We start from the raw sequence: 20184 nt of genomic DNA on the forward strand, positions 1-20184 counted from the left end.
CAAAACAAATAAAATGTCCTCGTGACGAAAAAAAATGTGATAGAACGTGAAAAAATGCAAAAAAAAAAAAAAGAAAAAAAAACAGAAAAATATCAGCTATCGTCCGGGTGTCATTAAAAAAGATTATCACGTGTAAGCTTATAACAGGCACACATGCGTAATCCGCAATGCGATTTGCATGCGAATGAAAGTACGAGAGCGAGAGAATGGGGAAAGGGGTGGATTTGATGTAAGAGAGAGGGAGATGGGGGGGGGGAAGAGATGGGAGAGATCAGCGTTAGAGACCGAAAACACAATGGTCTGTGATTGCATTCAAGCAGATAATTCGAGATTTTGCGCTGTCAGTAATGTGACGAACGGTCTCGCAGGTGAGGGTAAGCGAGGCTTGGTAAACCCAAAGGTCAGCGTTCTTGTTAACAAAGCAGTTGACATACAATGCTGGTCTTTGTATCGTAGTCTTTTGCTGTTACTCTCTGGAGACTTACGAAAATAGTGGGATAGTAAAGCTCAACCACCCACTCAAACCACACCAACCTTTACTTTTCTCATTTTGTGATCTATCTTTCATTCTACTCTAGCCAAAAAAAATCCTAGCCAAACCTTTCCTTTATATTACCAAATCTTTTCTCTTCTTCTTCTTCTTTATCTTCTTTATCTTCATCATCTTCTTCTTATTTTTCTACCTTCCATCTTCTATCTACTATTTTTCAACATGAAAAGAAAATTTAGCCGCATTGAAGAAAATTGGTAGTCATGTGGCAGGTGTAGATTTTCGAGAGAAGGACCGCCCGCAATCCTCGTACGAGTTGCACCAAGTCTCGTTGTTCAGAACCCACGCCTGGTCTTCCTGCCAGTAGATAATAAAATTCGCTCGACTGACAATGAATTCTAGCAGCGAGGTTACGTTCGAAAAGAGGGAAAGAAGGGAGGGAAGGAGAAACGAGAAGACTTTTTCCATCGATGAAAGCTTGTTTTAGGAGAACGAAACGTAATTGGTTCGATCTTCCAACGTTCCAAAATCTTCCAAAAGTTCGTCACGAGTTCTCTCGTTAATTTTCGAATATAACCATGCAACCAGAGGAATTTCATTTATTCCGATGAGCCCGGCCACTATACTACTAGAATTCGAATATTCTATTATTTCTGGACGATCGTTTAAATTCGATTCGTTCGTTTAAGCTACTTTTGCGAATGTGTATATTGGGTGCTGATACGTTAGTTCGGAGAAAATGGCAAAGTGTGATCAATTTTTCTATTAGAACAATTCAACTGGAAACAAAACAAAAAGAAAAAAAAGATGTAATGTCATTATTAGGTCGAATTAAGTTGAGACGTTTATTGAAATGTTGTTGAGTTAAATCAACTGGTTTACGTCATATTGTTAGATATAGGCTGCCGAGTGAAACGATGTTAAATACTCTGCTCGTATAGTAATATTTGCATATCAAGTTAATTCGGTGTAATCGCGAGTGTGGAAAGTCAAACCACATTGTGTATGCTTGCATGCTGACGCGCGCACGTATGATACGAAGCAAACTAAACACCATATAATACCTGACGCGCGCAACGCCAACCGAGACTATAGGATTCTACGATTGTGTACGAGCAGACCGTCGTCCTCTCTTCTCCTCCTCCTCCCCCTCCTCTCCTCCTCCTCATCCTACTCATCCTACTCATCCTTCCCTACCCTCATCTAACCCAACCCCCTACGATCACTTCCAACCATTCTCGACCAACAACAGAACGTACATACATGCTAGTCGGCCCAATTGCATACATTACTGCTCTGCCATATATATCGCATATATGGATATACATATGTGTGTATGTGTGTATATATATATATGTATTTATATATGCACATATATCTCTGTCATCTTCATTTTCTCTCTTCCCCTACTCATTCTTTATTTTTTTTTCTTTCATAAATACATACACGCACATACGCACATCCATGTTTATATATAAAATAAACGCATATACAAAGGAGTGTCATGACAAATTTGTTCTTAACGTATAATTTATAAATATATTCGTAAAACGTTAGCGTGTTCAGCATGATTATCATCGTTAAAACATGTGATTAATTTGACTTCGGTAATTTTTATATCATCATTAAATACTTTAGATGGAGAATATTAACTTTAGTTTGTAATAAGGGGAGAAATATTCTAGTTTATTTCATAGCTGTAGATGATCACTTAAAAAATATCGATAACGATATAAAATTACTAATTATTTACTTATTATTGATAATTGTAATAAAAGGCATAGATCAATGTAGTTTCAGATTAGTCAACAAAACCAAGAGGATAGTTAATAAATAAACAAGAACGAAGGTAAAGATAATTACGGATAATTTTCAATCAATCGGTATTAACGAGACATTATATTTCGTTTTATCTGGAGTATTGAAAATTAAGTAAATTCGATTCGTATCTCCAATCAGTAAATATAAAATGATTTGACTTTGATTAATGTAAATAATTTAAATGAAAGTAAGTAATTATTTTTTTACCTTGTTTTATTTTTTTATTTTAGATGTAATTATCTTCTTCAATTTTGTGTCAATACGTATTGAGATAATTTAATCTTTATTAAAACGAGAAAAACTAAAAACCAAAGTACTTATTGCATTTTAATTGAACATTCTTTATATGTACATCATGTCATTCTTCGAATTGACTCTTACATAAATTCATCTTCCTCCATGCGTTTATGACAATAATCTGCGGTCAGTGACCCTTACTGCTGCATGTGAAATCCTAAATCATGTCACCCGAGACCGGAAGCAGTATCATACGAATATACAAAAAAAATAATACTTTCTCTTGGGATACTCCACTTTAACGACTTTTGATCAATAAACGATCGTGCTAGATTGTTAGCTCTTAATTTCTCTCGAGGATTCAATTGAATTCAATATATTTGTAACATTTTGGAGAAATATCGATTTAAAAAATTATATTTTCAATAATTTGACATTGTTTTTCAAATATCTTTTTAAGTATTTTTCTTTTTATAATACAAAATATTTTTTTGTATAAATTTTCATGATTTATTTTAGGAATTTACGGAATATTTATTTTAGGAATACTGATTATATTAACGCCTTATCATGTTCAAATGGACAGTAGAGAATTTACAGAATTTACCAAACAATTTAAAGCGAAGTAAATTTTGTAGTTTGTATTTATGAGTTTAAAGCTCGATATATAATCTGTAGAAATGGTTATCGACGTAATGGAATAGCCACCGATATGAAGCATCTGGCGTCGAAATATACAAAATAGAACAAAAGTTTGTAATTTGTTGAAACAACTTTTAAATAAAAAAATAATAATGCATACTTGTTAGTTAGTCGAAAATATACAATATTGCTTAATATTTGTTTCATATTCTTATTATTTACATTCTAATTCTTAATAAAAATAATTTACCGGTAATTATTATTTCTGTTGTATTTTCAAAAAGAAAAAGAAAAATTATTTGTAATCATTTATAATAATGATAGTAATATTTATATTCGATTATTTCTAAATTTAATTTGAAATAAAATTTAATAAAAATCCTTTATTTCTATATTATTTAATATTTATATTTCTATATATGTATTTTTAGATTCTATTATAAATATTAAATAAGGATTAACTCATTCGATATACCTGCTATCAATCTTTAATCGAACGCTGTCCATGCAAAATCGTGGGATTATGTCACTAACGGCCGAAGGATTATCAAGTATATAAATACTGATATTGAAGAGAAACAGGCATGAGAGAATAATACAATACTTCATATTTTCGATTATTCGATTATTATGTTATAATATTATGTCTTAAATTCAATATTTTATATTATATATTCAACTGTTATGTTATAATATTAAAAAAAAAAACTCGTAAAAAACATATTTTATTTCTTTTGTTTTTTGTTGAGAAATGTTTATATATAAAGATCAAATTATTATAATATAATGTCGCGTTTCTTGTGGAATAAATTTTGTAGGGTGATAAAATAATCGCATTACATATATATTAAAAATAAAAATATTGTACGATAAGAGTATTTTTGTAGAAATTTCTAAAACATTAAAGAATTATGAAATATTATAATAATATATTTAGTCAAATTATATGAAATACATGAGAGAAAGACTAACGATCGATATTAACACGAAAGCTTATTAACTTTGATAAAAAGTTTCACATATATTATGTCTATATAGAGAGTCGGATTTTATTTTCCAACGAAAAAAAATATTGTTTTTCTTATCTATATCTTCAAGTAAACAACTTTTGAAACAAAGTCTTTTAACGTTTAACTGAAACATTTCTTCTTAAGTTATCGTTAACTTTAAGTAGGTAATGCATTGGAGTTTAGAAAGTAAGCAGTCCGAGTTAACGACCACTGCAAGTAGTAAGAGTCAATAACATCTACTAACGAGTTTAAGTAGTATAAGTTTACGTTGTAGCTAGTAGTAGAGATCAATAATAACGGTAAAACACACTGATCTCATTTAAAGACGAATTATATGTTTTTCTTTATTTCGAGTTTACAAACTGCAGGATAATCTAAATGAAATTACATTTAAAAAAATAATATAATTTTTCTTGTAGTTTTTCTTTTTTTTCTTTTAGAAAAGGGGAAAAGTAGAACAAAGTAAGCATTAATTTAAATACTTTTCTTAATAAAATTTTAATTTATTTTAATTCAAAAATTTCATTCGAATGATAAACGAAATTTTGTCCACGTACTTAATAATTTTCTTTCAAGTTTTCTTTTCTTTTTATTTTTTTTATCTCGAAGTCTTTTCCATTGACTGTAATAATTCTTGTTCGACAAAGACGTCCATTTCTCTTTCGTACTTTTTTTCTTTCATTTTACGAAGAATAATAATACCTTCTATAACCGATTTAATTTCGTCATTGCTAATGACATTGCATGTTACGCTTTCTTCTTCTTCTTTCTTATTTTTTTTTTATTCTTTATGATTCAATATAAAAAAAAAGCCTTGCTAATTTTATAATATTAAATTCTTCAGTTTCTATCAGAGAAATCAATAACCGCATACCTACTAGGCATCTACTGAAATAGAATTATGAATTACTCGAATTGTCTCCTCCCGCTTGGGAGAAGCGATCTTGGCGAGTTCCCAAGGAACGTTCACAATCGAATTTTTCTTTCGCAAACTCCCGTGTACTTTACTCTATCCCTTTCTCTCTCTCTCTCTCTCTCTCTCTCTATCTCTCTCTCTCTATCTATCTTTCTTTCTCTTTCTCCTATCTTATCCATGCATTCCTACGTATTTTCATCGTCCCTTTCATTCTCTCCAATTGAAAATTTATGCTCTAAATGCTTCAGTATAATTACTAGGAGATCCATAATAATAACTATAGTTCATAGAACTTTGGGTCATATAATATCTAACAGTTATTATCGATTAATTAACATCTTCGAAATATTTTTTTCTCATTGATTTGAAAGATAATTCAATTTAAATTCGATCGTAATAAGAAATAAACAAAATAAGCATAATAATTTTAAATTCTAGACTTTTAGTCGGGAGAATGATATATTATACATAGTTGATTTGACAAAAATGTGACGTTAGATATTTATTGAATTTTTACAAGTAACATTTCATGGAAATAAAATAGAATATAGTATATAAAATACATTCTATATGTATATATACATATACGTACGTGCGTATATAATACAACAGCAGTAGTATACTTGGAAATATAAAACGGAAGTGACATTTGTCAAAATACATAACGTATTTACAGTGTCAACATCGGAAACGTTCTGAGAGAAACAACATATCGATGGCATAAAATCGTTCAACGTCAGGAAGTGGTGATTTCGCCATGTGCGCACGAATCCCATGAGTGCTAGAGAGAACCGTATACAGGTAGTTACGCACATGTGTTTCTCGAGGCCGTAACATTAATCGGACATCGCCATCAAACGGGACGAGCAACGATTTCGGTGTAAACTGCTCGGTGATCCTAACGAAATGTTTGCAACTACCTTTTGGAGTGTAAACGAAATGACCGATTACAATACACGTGCACGATGTCGCGCTATTGTTTGAACTCGAGAGGATAATACAAGAATATCCTGCAATTTACTTTCAACGATTACCATTCAAATATATGTTCCTAGTTTTTTTTCTTTTTTTTTATGAGGGACGTTAAGCAAACAGGATTTAGATGACATTCTTTATCCATTTAATTGAACGAATAATATTTCAAATTATATTCGAAGTAATTGGAAAAATTGATCTTTCCCGTGTTATATGAAAAAAAGGTTTTAGATTATAGCGATTTACTAGTTGTTTCTCTTCATTGCAAACAAAGTACTCTTGAATCTCTGTATTTCTAGTTAACGAATTGTACCTCGCACCAGCCTACAACCACCAGAAACTAACCATCACGTCGGCTCTCCAATTTCTATGATCCATCAACTAGGTGTTGCAACCGCAAACGTTATCTACCGACGTGAAAATTAATCTTTTGATATTTGTTCCAGTATATCAACAATTCCAATAAATCTCTCATCGTTATTGATGCATTAGCTTAATAAAGGTAGAACAACTTAAGTAAATTTCGCGAATTGTTTTGTGCAATTTTATTGGTAGATAATTTTACAAAAGCATTTAACACAAGTTGATTATTTTCATGAATATTTTAACTACATAATAAATTTGTACCTTTAATGATAGTAATTTAGAAGCTAAAATCTATGTATACCTATACATATATGACAAATAAAATCTAGTGATTGGTATATAATAAGAGTTATCTAATTTAATCGTCGTGTTTAACACACACACACACACACACACACACACACACACACACACACACACATGATTATTAGCAATTAACTTTCCAAAAGATGGCCAAGAGGCTTCATAAAGGAAAGATTAAAAATGTAGGTACTTAATAAAAGTTCTCTTTTCTCCGTATATCGATGTCTTTTCATAGCTCGTTAATCATTTTACGTAAAAAAAAGACATCGTACAGAAATTACGATCGCATAGTTTCCTTCTCTTCCCAGGAGAGGTCGCATTAGTCTCTATCGCGTAGTAAAGACGATGATAGTAGTATCAGTAGCTTCAAAAGAATAAGTGCTCTTAGGACCGTTGCCAAAGTCGTACGTTAATTAATTAATATACTAATGGAAAATGGATAGTAGCCTTTGAAGGCGTCAGAGGACGGCTACATGTTCGCATAATGATACTCCGAGGAATATAGGAGGTCAATCAATTACGATGTGAAGGCTGTTTACTTGGGAAAACGAAGAACGTTTACCGTCAGAACATATATGTACGTATGTATATATACATATATATGTACGTATGTATATATACATATATATGTGTGTATGTATGTATATAACTATATAGAAGGTATCCCAAAAGGTTTGACCCATACTTCCGGAACGTATCGAGGGGATCTGCTAGAACAACCAGTAACTGTCATGGCCAACCTACGACACCACAGGGTCCTTAATGTTGGTCCTTAGGCTATTTATCATATAAAACATAAAACAATCTACTTAACCTTTAATAGGTTTAAGTGCTATAAAATCACTTTTAAATAATTTAACGCGATATTAATTGGAAAAATAACTCTAATCTTTGCATTCTTTATGAATTATATTGTATAAATGTAAAATTCTTCAAACAGTTGGAACACTTGACTTTAAAAAGAGAAGTATTACAAAATTGCTGTATAGAATTCTCTTAACACGTTGACTGCCGCGTCACCCGTATTGGGGTGACGCTTATTTGACTACTTGTGATGGATATTCGTATGTGTAACGAAAATAAAAAAATAAATAAATGAAAAGATCGAAGCATGATGCCATGGAAACAAACGGAGCGAGAGATTATTCTTGCGATAATCAGTGATTCGCATTTTTAAAATATCGGTGGAAATACCCAACAGAATACGCTTCGTACACTCCGTATACGCGGTACGCGTGGCCTGAAGAAGATTTCACTGTAACGCGCGCGGCAGTCAACGTGTTAATACATTCCTAATCTTTTAGAACATCCTATACGAGTAAGGTAATTGTACTTTATATGGAACCCCATAATATGTCGATAAGTAAACAACGTTAACTATCGAAAACGTTTCTGACGGAGAACAATCATATTAACACTTGAGTTTTTTATGAATATCTCTTATTGATTTCAAGGCATTTACGAATTTTTACAAAATTAAAGTTAAAGTTAAAGTTAAAATTTATCCTATTTTTATTATGAATACGTATGAAAGTTATCACAAATGTAAAATTATGTTTTAACCTTTTTTGAACTCGATAATTGCTATAAAGCGAATAACATAAAAAATAAAAGATAAAACCAAAATAAAATGTTTAAAATTTTTAAAAACATTCTCGGTTTTATTTTTTTTTAATCTATATTAATTGTTATACAACAAACAGAAAAAAATACACAAAAGACGATAGACAAAGTTTGTACGGAAGTCCAATTTAGAGTTCAGCCATTGAAAAATCCGGTTGTTTGAGCTCGATAGAATGTTGCGTATGGATTTTCAAAAGAAATTTTGAATGTTTGCTTTGGTCGTTTAACGTGAACAATATACATCAAGAATTTGAATAAAAGTACCGATTTTTATTGCAATTATCCCCGTTTGCAAACAATTTATTATAAATTACGTTTTCGGATATGTTACATCGATTAATCTTTCCTTAGAAAAAAACAAATAAAATATTATGTGAAAAAATATAAAAAATTATCTAAAAAATTCAATTTTATTTATATTACAATAAAATAATTTTCGTTTAAAACATATGATTTTACAAATGATCAGACAAACATATGCAAATATTTATATTCCAAACAAAACTGTTGACGTAATCTAACTTGATGCAAGCTAATGCGGTAGCAAGGAACGAATCCAAATCCGACACCCCTTGCCACGTGGAGAGAGAGAGAGAGAGAGAGAGAGAGAGAGAGAGAGAGAGAGAGAGAGAGAGAAAGGGAGAGAAGGGGGGAGGGGGAGGATTGCTCGGTTGTACAGCTTGGCTTTCGAACAATGTCATTAACGTATCTAAATTCCAGAGAACGAGCTTGCTCGTCGGTATTGTGAGCAGCGTACGTGTTAGTATGCTCCTGTGACTTGTTTCGTTGATATTTGTATACGTATATATGTATACACATGTATACGGAACGAAACGAGAACGGAATAGAACAAAGCTCGATGAAGAGAGTGTGAGAGAGAATGAGTGAAAGAGAGAAAGAGAGAGAGAGAGAGAGAGAGAGAGAGAGAAAGAGAGTGAGTGAGTGAGAGAATGTGAAAATAGAGAAATGGTAGAAGATAGAACGAAGCGAGGCAGATAGATCGTCGCAGTGATTTGTTCCGAGTGGGATAAATGTGAATAGCGATGGTGTCGTTCAACGTTGTCACGTATGTATATAGGTATGTAGATGAGAGAAAGAGAGAGATTGGTGAAGAGAGAGGTTTAGAGAAAATATCTTCAGTTATTCGATGTCTAAGCTGCTTCATGCTCTAGCATTCCACATGACGATATGAGATTAATGATTATCATCTAACTCTATGGTGTATAGAGAAGAGAGTGCACTTAGGATCGAACACGTATCCAGTAATGGGCACATTTATGTGATCGCGAACGAATACGTAGACAAAGTTGTTTCTTTGATATCAATCGATACACCGACGTTAGACATATAAATTTATTTCTATCGTTAATTCCCTTAGTTTCGTTAAATTAAATATGATATTTTATATTTAATATAATATCATACATATACGTTTTCACGAAGTAATTGTAAATTATGTTGATTAAAATTGACAAACGAAATTTGCGTTATATGAGACATATTTTAATACAACGTAATTTTCTATAAAGCGTAATTCATACAACACGTAACATATTAATTGTGTTTTAAGAAGGAATTTACTGTTTACGTAATTTTTGAATTATATTAATCATAATGAAACGAATCTATACAAACACATGATTTATCTTACACCGAATCAATTAGGCTTACGAGAAGAAAATGATTTGAAGAATATTCCCCCTTAAAAAAAAAAAAAATAAATAAAAAAATAAAAAAATAAAAAAATGGTTTAACTTGGACGTTGAAATATTCGTATCCGTCATACGATAGTAATCGACGAACACGACAGAAAACGTGAATGTTCGGAAACGAGCGGGCACCTATACTCCATCCACCTGCCTCCACCGCTTCCGTCGCCGGCTGTGACGAACGCTTAAAAAATGACCGGTCATCTGCACTCGAAGTCCTAGCATACCCCATGGCCGCTTCAATGCCAAGCACTACGAAGAATTAATCCGAAGCTTAGCGTACATTAAAACGCTATGACATGCGACCTTTCATGTGTCACTTGCGATTATTCGAACTCTATAATACACCTCGTATTATCTCGCGTTCCTTTATTTCTAAAATAAATTTCGTCAATTTGTTCTTTTTCTTTTAAAGATAGAATATTACTACTAATCCAACTTGACTAAATCGTTGACAATAATTATCAATTATAACATAAAAAAGAAACGAAAATAATATAAAGTTCATTGAAAATGTAAAAACGTTTTGAATATTTTCTATATATATAAGTCCACAGATTTCTGTTTCTCATTTGAGAAACAGCTGCAGGATATTAACATGGCTTATAAAAAATACATATTCTTTGTTCTAACTGACAAAATATTTATACTGAAATTGTGGAATTCCAGTTTTGATTCACACGAGTGACCCCTTACATACGTTTAAGCCACACGCATGTATTCGTCTGGCACAAGCAAGAGGAGAGCTCACGCTATACTATATTAAAAAATTTTTCATTCGCATTTCTCACGAATAAAATTCGCTGCATTGCGTAAATAATATCACAAACATTTATGAAACTTTATTAATACGTACGTGAAAAACATATTATATTCGGGCTTCGACGTTCCACGAGGAAATATTAATCGTTATTATTAATAAATTATTACGTAATTCGAGAGAAGAACGATTATTTCTTTTGTGAATCGGTTGGTCGGTATAAGAAATACAAAAAAAGAAAAGAAATATTTAATATTATTAATTAATAAGAATATTTAAATTACCAGTCGCGTTTAATTCGACGACATTTAGATTAAATCAAAATTCTGTTTTTTACAATTTTTTTTTTATTGTACATTCAAAGGTTTGAATTTCTCAAATATTCTATAAAATTTGTTCTCTTATGAATTTTCAAGAAATTAACTCAAGCTAGTTTAATAATGTTGCCTATAAAATTAATATGTCTGCCCCTCTCTCTTTCTTTCTCTCTTTCTCTTTCTGTTTTCAATCTACTTATAAAGAAATTAAGTAATAATATTGAAGCGTAAATTACGTTAAACATTATTCATCAAAATTGTTGAAAGTACGTAATTATCTTTTGTTCAATAAATTTATATAATTTGTAATAAATATCATTTGGAAAATGACCACCTATAAATTCAACGAAATTTATTAATAGTATAGAAATGATAAATGCAAACTTTAAAGACAAATGACGGTAAAAGAATAATCGGAGATCATAATCACGAAATATAGACATATTATTAATTTCATAGTTGTTGTAATAATAATAATAATAATAATAATAATAATAATAATAATAATAATAATAATAATAATAATAATAATAAATTTTAAAAATATAAATATATATCTCCTTGATCAAAGTAGTTCTATAAGGCTGTCAAGAACAATGGCTTTCATTGAAAAGTTAAAGCACGGCTTCCTATAGTTACCATCGTAAAGACGTATCAGAAACGACTACAGAATTTAAACAATGTTAAACGAAACCTATAATAGAATTACAGATTATTTTCAAATAAATATTAAATGAGACGATTTAAATATTAATATCATCTGCAATAATCAAATATAAATGTTTATATAACTAAAGAAATAAAAGAAAATCGTTAAAAATGATATCGTCAAAGTATGATTTAAATATTTACCTTGAAAACAAATGTTTCAAGTTAAACATAAATCAGAAATAGTAAAGCCTCGTACTTTCAATAGGTCAACATCTTTTCGTAGTAAAGTCAAGAACAACTTTGTTCCTTTACATAGGATTATGTGCATTTCATCGAAGTTTCTTTCGACCAGAGAATAATTTTAAGTGACTTTGAAATTTACGTGATTCCAACTTTACTAAAATAAGTTTTAATCTAGAATAAATGGACTCTGAAAAAGAACTCTCTCTCTCTCTTTTCCTTTCCCTTTCTTTTTCTTTTTCCTGTTTGACGTTTCCTGTCTTTTTCACTATATCAAATATATTAACTTCTCAATTGTCATTTACCACAATCTTAAATACAAACGATGAAATTATTTACATCGGGTCGATGTATTTGTACCCGAAATAAGTAAATTATGTACTAAATGCGAATAATTGTATTGGAAGAGAGGTATAGTATACGAGTTGAATTCTTGATGTTTCCTAATTCAATGGGGCATTTAATTAATGGTTTATCAGAGAGGAAACGTGAATATTCGACAAGAGAAACAAGAGATAGTTATCGACTCAAATATCACATAGCGGCCAGCAGTAATCGAAAACACTCAGCACATACTCAATAAAGTTTGAAGATTAGTATGCGTATACTGATACAGGAGGTAGAAGGCTTGTGCATCTGGCACTTCGTGATTTAAAGGCGAGATTCCATTTTAGTGGGCCAAAATTTTCGATACTCGCGGCAAATCATCTTGAAATTACAGCTGCAACCGGCAGACAGATTCAGGTATCTTTCACGTGCTTAAATTAACTTAATAATCTACCAGAGTTTTATTAAAGTTATAAATACCACTCGTATGCATACTTCTGTATCGGTATAATTAATAATTCCTCTAAAATGAAATGAGAAAAGAGAAAATTTCAAATGATATACAATTATTTGCTTCGATAAAATTTCTTTTACACATTTCGTCGATAAAATTGATTTTTTTTTATTATGTCAATTAATTGTTAATGATAGTATGTTAATGTTTTTGAATTTTCATATGTCTATGTAAAATACCGTGTCCAATGTGATATCGATCAAACAAACATGTGTCGTCATCAATTTTGATAATTAACGAACAATTTTGGTTCTCGTCCCATTGAATTATTCATTTTCAATATCTTCCCATGTACATTGTATTATGTATTATAACGGTATTAATTTTCATGAAAATCGACTCAGAAGGATACAATTTATTCTATCTTCTCTCTTCGTATTAGTTACAATTATTTAACAATCATTTGTTAGATATCATTTTCATAATCGATTATAATAATATCGCAGAAATGATACATATGTATTATTGATTTATCTTTGCTAATTTATCGAAAACAAAGTTTTATGCTTTAATTTTATTATAAATTAATAAAATACAAATTTGAATAATCATTCGAAATGAATATACCTATATTTTTTTATATACAATTAAGTTGCGATGTAAAATATAATAAAATATAAGTTAAATTAAAAAAGAAAGCCTTTTCCCTAAAAACTTTTTATAAAAAAGTGCCAACTTATTCACTAATAATTGCTACTGATATGCAATGACCTTACATTATACTCTTTCTCATCCTAGCTAGTTTCCCTTAACCTGTCTCGGAAGCGAACAATTTATATCATACCTTTCTCCTTCCCCTTTCACCTTTGCATCGACCTTGGAATCTGGCCAACTGAGAACAAATGAACCAATGTACGTTCGTTTCAGTGAAAATTAAGTGTAACTCAAGCAAAAGGATTCGCAAAAGGGAAAACTTTACGTATCATATATATTCATGGTATTTCTCAAGAATAATATTTAAGAATTATTTTTTTCGATGAAATCGTATACTTCAACGATCATAATTACAAAACAACAAAATATTCATGTTAAATAACACTTATATCTGATTTGAATAAATTATTCACTGAATTTTTTGTTTTTGTTTTATTTAAGTACGGATTATTATTATTGTATTGGATTATATTTATGTTCGATTTATTTTTTATATATGAAATGGAATCGATACATTCGAATTACTTTTGTTAAATTTTATAGTACAAAAGTCGGATGATATATTTGCACATAGAATTAAATTTAAATGAACATAATATTACGACATGGTAATGTGAATATGATAATATCATGACATTCTATAATAATATGTTAACATAATGGTGAACATCGACAATGAGTATCGTCCATATCTATTCGATTTATTTTGTTTGCGAAAAGCAACGGATTTGAAATGGCGAATCGAATATATACCTACGCTCGCTATAATAAACTGAATAAGCATACAATCAAACTTATTATTATTTGTACCAGTAATATTCTCCTATTTTATTAGTCGTTAATTTATCATTTTCTCATGAAATAAAATCATTTTATTGTGGAAAGTAAACAAAATCAAACGAAATTTTATACACGTTAATACGCAACTCGTTCGACAATTTTATTTCAATGGACACGTGTTTTATTTGCTATTAAATATAAATTCGTTAATTATTTAAGGTCAAAAGATAATATAGTTAACAATAAAAATGATGCTTTTAAATATAAATATTCGTTATATGTTTTTAAACCAATTGTATGTATAATAGCTTTTTTAAATATATATTTTTATAAAAACGAATGGATTTTTCATGTAAAATCGTTGTTCGCATTATAAAATCAAAATTGAACATAATAAAGTGAAATATTATTTTTATCTGCCAATCAATGTCGCATGTAATAATATCGATTTTTTTTTTTTTTTGAAAAATTAATATTTTATAAAATTTTAACAAAAATTTATATAATAGATTATTTCTCGATGGCATTCCCATAAAACACAATACACCTAAATAGATGTATCATATTAAAAGATTTCACGAGATAAATATAATTGAAAATGAGACATCTGGTGACATTTTATTTTTATCACATTAAAAAATGGATAAGGGAGGTTGAACAACGTTAAATGGAGTCTCGTTGTAGGAAACGCTTGTGGTTAGACCGCATTCGTTGAAAACTCGGATTCCGAGGGCGTCGTTAAACAATGCGTCACGCCACGACGCAACTCTCCTGTAAAATAGTTTCACCTATGCTTTTCGCTGCCTTTTCGTACCTAAAGTTTTATTTAGTTGCTCTTCACTAAGGTAAAGTCACTTCACATGCCACGTATATACGGCTTCTAAGTTCTTTCATTCTGAGAGTCGTGTGTTCTTATTTTTTCTTTTTTTTTTTAAACCTCTAAACAAGTCTTAAATATAAATGAGAACGTTTATTTAAAAAAATAAAACAAAAAAAAGAACATATTTATTATAATTTTATTCTCGATGATTTAATCTACAAAATATTATATTATTAATTAATGCTTCAATTTTAATTGCTAACGATATAATTACTTTCATTTGAAATACAAATTTTGAGTATAAATACATCATCAATATTTATTGCATTATGTTATTATGTAATTATTATATTTTATTCTATGTGCAAATTTCAATATTATTATATTTCGAAGAAAATGTATCGAAATTTTATCATATAACAATTTACCCGATGGGAGTCTCATTTTTGCGGATATTTTTTAATGCATTTCGTTGCACGTTAAAATTTCTATTAAAATGTTTATTATATATTTACATCGAGATATGAATGCATCACAATTTACAATACACAATCAGAAACAGAAATATTCCGACATTTTTAGAATTTAATAACTCGTTTCAGTCTAACATAAGTTAAGTGTTCTAGATTTTAAAGTAGATATGAGGAAATTAGTGTGCTATGTGAAACATGTTTAGAATTTAAATTAAATATTTTTTCTGTTGTCGCAGTGAAAAAAATAATGAACATTTATTTCAAGTTTTTATTTTTAAATATGTCTAATAAGTGTACTTTTTTTTGGATCAACTTGTCTAATTTGCATTTTGTAAATATTGTAATAAGTATCAACGAATTCAAAATAATTATCCTAAAAAAATCTATACAATTTAAAAAATGCCTGACCATTTCTGTGCCAGATTATTTAAAATATTTAAAATAAAGCGTCGCGAAACATCAATTGAAAAGCTTTAAGTCTATTTAATATATTCTATTAAAATAATAATCATACTAGAATACTGCTAGGCCCCTAATACTTAATTTAGACGATAAGAATAAAATTATTAAAAAAAAATAAACTATCCTTTAAAATAATTATCAATCAAGATTAATAATATCCTAGAAAAAAACTTCAATTAAAGATGAAGTATAAATTAAGTAAGAACAATTAATAAGAATCAGAATTATTCTATTATTTATAACAACAATAGCTAATTATAATTTAAATTAACAAACGAGTTATAAGATTTCTCTTTATTTGCATTTAAATTTGGTTGCTTGAATCGGATATGTTTACTCTTTAGACTTTTAAAAACGAGAATTAATGAAACGAGAGCAGGTGGATTCAGAATCAAGGGAGAGAGAGAGAGAGAGAAACGCAGAGTGAGATAGATGAGAGTTGAGTAAGGGGGGAAAAAAGAGATAAAAATAACTACGATGTTTCCCGTTAAACATAACTGGTCGATTCTCTGTGGTCGTTTGTTCGACAAGTTTGGAAACTAACTCTCGTTCAATATTCCAGTTGAGAAGTGAACTATCATCATTAGAAAATTTTTGTAAATTCGTATATAATATATCGAGTTGTTCAACAAATTTATATTATAAAAAGTAAATGTTATATCGTAATTATTCTTAAGCTCGTTTTGCTCGAAACGAATCCCATGAAGTGGAGATATAATTTCAGGTTTTTTTTTTTTTATTTTATTTTCAACTCTAGTTTAACAAACGTGTTTGCGACAAGTCAATCGACATTCGCCTGCAGGTGATTTTGTTCGAATGGAAAAGAGGAGGAAAACAAATTGGAAAAAAAAGGAATATGCTTCGTTCGAAAAATTGACTTTATCTTTTCGTAACGCTGATGTCAATGGATTTTTTGGATTTTTCGAAAAGCGTTCGATTAAAATATTCATTACTAAAATGAAATAGTCCAAAATAATAATAATAAAAAAAAACGTTAATGGCTTGACAAATGTATACGATTGAAAAATTACGTTTTACTTTTATCTTCTGCAATATCGAGAATCGAAATGGATATACATAAATGTTAAAAAAAAAGAAAAATAAAAAAAAAGAGAGAATGAATGAAATGCTTTATACTTTTAGTCGACACATTTTTTTGGAAGGGAGAACTTGAGAGAAAAACTTGCGAATTTATAGGAAAGATTCCCGCTCGTTGTCAATATAGCTCGTGCTTTTGATAACCGAATTCTTCGTGTAATGTAAAAAAGGAAAAAATAGAAAAAAAAGATCGGAATAAGGATGAAAGATATGACGGCGGGACACCGAACCGATATAGCCGCCATTTGCAAAATGTCGTGAAAAAATATTGACGATAGTAGTAAACGTTCCTTTATATTATAATATCAATAAAATTGTTGCTCTGCAAATTGAACAAAATAATGTAAAAAAGATATTAAGAATATTTTCTCTTATAAAATAATTCACAAATATATATATATATATATATATATATACGTAAAATTAATGTAATTTAATAACACATACATATGTGTAAATATATATTTTTCTTCATTAAAATGTCATATTAAATTATTTTTCGTATTTCTTTTTTTAATCTTTTATTATTAAATTTCTCTTGCAAAATTTGTCTTAATTAATTTTATAAATTAATCAAATTAAATGAATCTTTCTATAACTGTGAGTTATACGTTTATTAAAAAAAGAGTATTTTTTAAAGATGGTTTTTAATATTATAAAGAGAATTGCACTAATTCGTGAAGTTTATTATTTCTTTCTATACCCATTGTTTATCCCTCAATAAATTTAATTCTACATATATAATTATATATATGTAGTGAAAGCGAAATTGAATCAGAATCGGAGGATGAAAGTGAGGAAGATAGTGGATTGGAAGATAGAGTACCAGATGATGCACGAAAAAAGGAATGTACGCAGGAACGCATCCAAAATCGACGACTCAAAGCTAAAAAAAGGAATCGTTGGATAACCTGAGAGCAGCTGTAGTTTGTGTTTTAGGCTATGTAGATACTGGCAAAACAAAGATCCTTGATAAATTGAGGAGAACTAACATACAGGATAATGAAGCTAGTGGTATCACTCAACAGATTGTTGCAACCAATGTACCAATTGAAGCGATACAAGAATCAACGAAACATGTTAAAGATTTTGCTAATAAAGTATTTAAAATACCCGGACTTTTGACAATATACACACCTAGACACGAATCTATCAGTAATCTTAGAAGTCGAGGATCCTCTCGATTTCTAATTCCTCCTCTTTTAATCTATTAAAAGTTAAGAAATGTCCATTTGTTGTAGCTCTTAATAAGATTAACAGGCTGTACGATTGGCAAACGATGAATCGAAAAGATGTTCAAGATATTATAAAAAGTCAAGCTATCAATACGCAACGAGAATTTGAGAAACGTTCAAAAGAAGTAATCGTACAATTTGCTGAATAAAGTCTAAATGCAGCTTTTTTTATGAAAATCCTGATCCATATAGTTATGTATCTTTAGTCCCTACCAGTGCCATAACAGGCGAAGGAATGGGAAATTTGGTAGCATTAATAGTCGATGCTTCCCAGGGCCCGTTAGCTAAGAGACTTATGTATAGCGAAGAACTCCAAGCTACTGTACTAGAAGTTAAAGCACTACCTGGCTTAGGAACTACGATAGATTGTATTCTCGTAAATGGCATGTTGAAAGAAGGTGATACGATGATAGTTGCAGGAACTGATGGACCCATCGTAACACAAATAGGATCGCTTCTTATGCCCCAGCCATTAAAAGAATTAAGAGTAAAAAATGCATACATCAAGCATCGAGAAGTTAAAGCTGTTCAAGATGTTAAAATAGCAGCCAAAGATTTAGAAAAAGCTATTGCTGGATTGAATCTCCAAATCGCTCAAAAGCCGGATGAAGTAGATATTTTGAAAGAAGAAATAGCCAAGGAACTTAGCAGTGCTCTTGGAAATATACGACTTGCTGAACGAGGTGTATATGTCCAAACATCAACTTTGGGTGCCCTAGAAGCATTGTTAGATTTTCTTCGAAGCAGTAAAATTTCATATTCTGGTATTCATATTGGACTGGTTGTGAAAAAGGATGTGATGAAGGCCTCGATTATGCTCGAACACAACAGCCAATACGCCACAATTCTCAAATTTGATTTAAAGATAGAGAACTTGCCGACTCGTTGGGGATTAAGATCTTCCAAGCCGACATCATCTATATATATAATTACACATATATAATTATTATTATTATTATTATTATTATTATTATTATTATTATTATTATTATTATTACTATTCTGTTATATGAAATGGTAGGAGAATATTATAGCAGATTTAACAATAGTTCATTAATATAATTCCACAGAGAAACGTGCAAGCAAAATTTCGACGAATCTTTCCAATATAACATTATTAATAGTTTCGAAGGAAGATGCGCGTGTCTGGAATTGTATATCATTAGATATGAAACTTACCATTACGTTTAACGCATTGAAAATCGCTGTCGTATTATCGAATATCTTTTCTACCCGAGTTCTTAAACAGACGATACTTTTAAAAGAAACTATGAAAGAAACTTTAATATAATTTCGCGTTCTCTATTCTTCGTGGTTACCATTCGAAAAGAAGAGATTATTAAAACTTTTATTTAACAAGTGAAATATAAGAACTTTTCTATAGAATTTTATAAATAATTAACATAAAAAAAATGAAATTAAATAATTTAATTGATTATTCAAGCATTCATAAATACGTACAATTATTTTCGTATATTTATTATAAACTATTTTAAAATAAATTATATAAGATATATTTTGTTTCGAAGAATTTGGTACAAGTATCTTAGCAAACAGATATTTAAAATTATTTGTTTTATAAAAATAAAACACGTAAATTCGGATAGATAGAATTTGATTTATAAAAACAAGAAAAAAAAAACAGATATGTAACATTTTTTTTCATTTTAATTTTTGATTAATCCTTCCATCGACATTAATGGATGATAATATTAAAACAATATACATGTAACTTGAAAAATTGTAGATCAATTTAATATT

At 29.7% G+C, this 20184-nt stretch overlaps 1 protein-coding gene and 1 pseudogene across 13 annotated transcripts in view; both read left to right on the top strand.

Moving 5' to 3' along the window:
• LOC107071056 (dipeptidyl peptidase 4 omega) overlaps positions 1-20184 on the top strand; it is a 290948-nt gene that overhangs the window by 219506 nt on the left and 51258 nt on the right. The window lies entirely within an intron of this gene.
• On the top strand, positions 296-19485 carry LOC149033199 (eukaryotic translation initiation factor 5B-like; annotated as a pseudogene).

This window comes from Polistes dominula, unplaced genomic scaffold, assembly GCF_049000335.1.
Source record: "Polistes dominula isolate Pdom_NZ unplaced genomic scaffold, Pdom_raw_medaka contig_15, whole genome shotgun sequence".
NCBI lineage: Eukaryota > Metazoa > Arthropoda > Insecta > Hymenoptera > Vespidae > Polistes > Polistes dominula.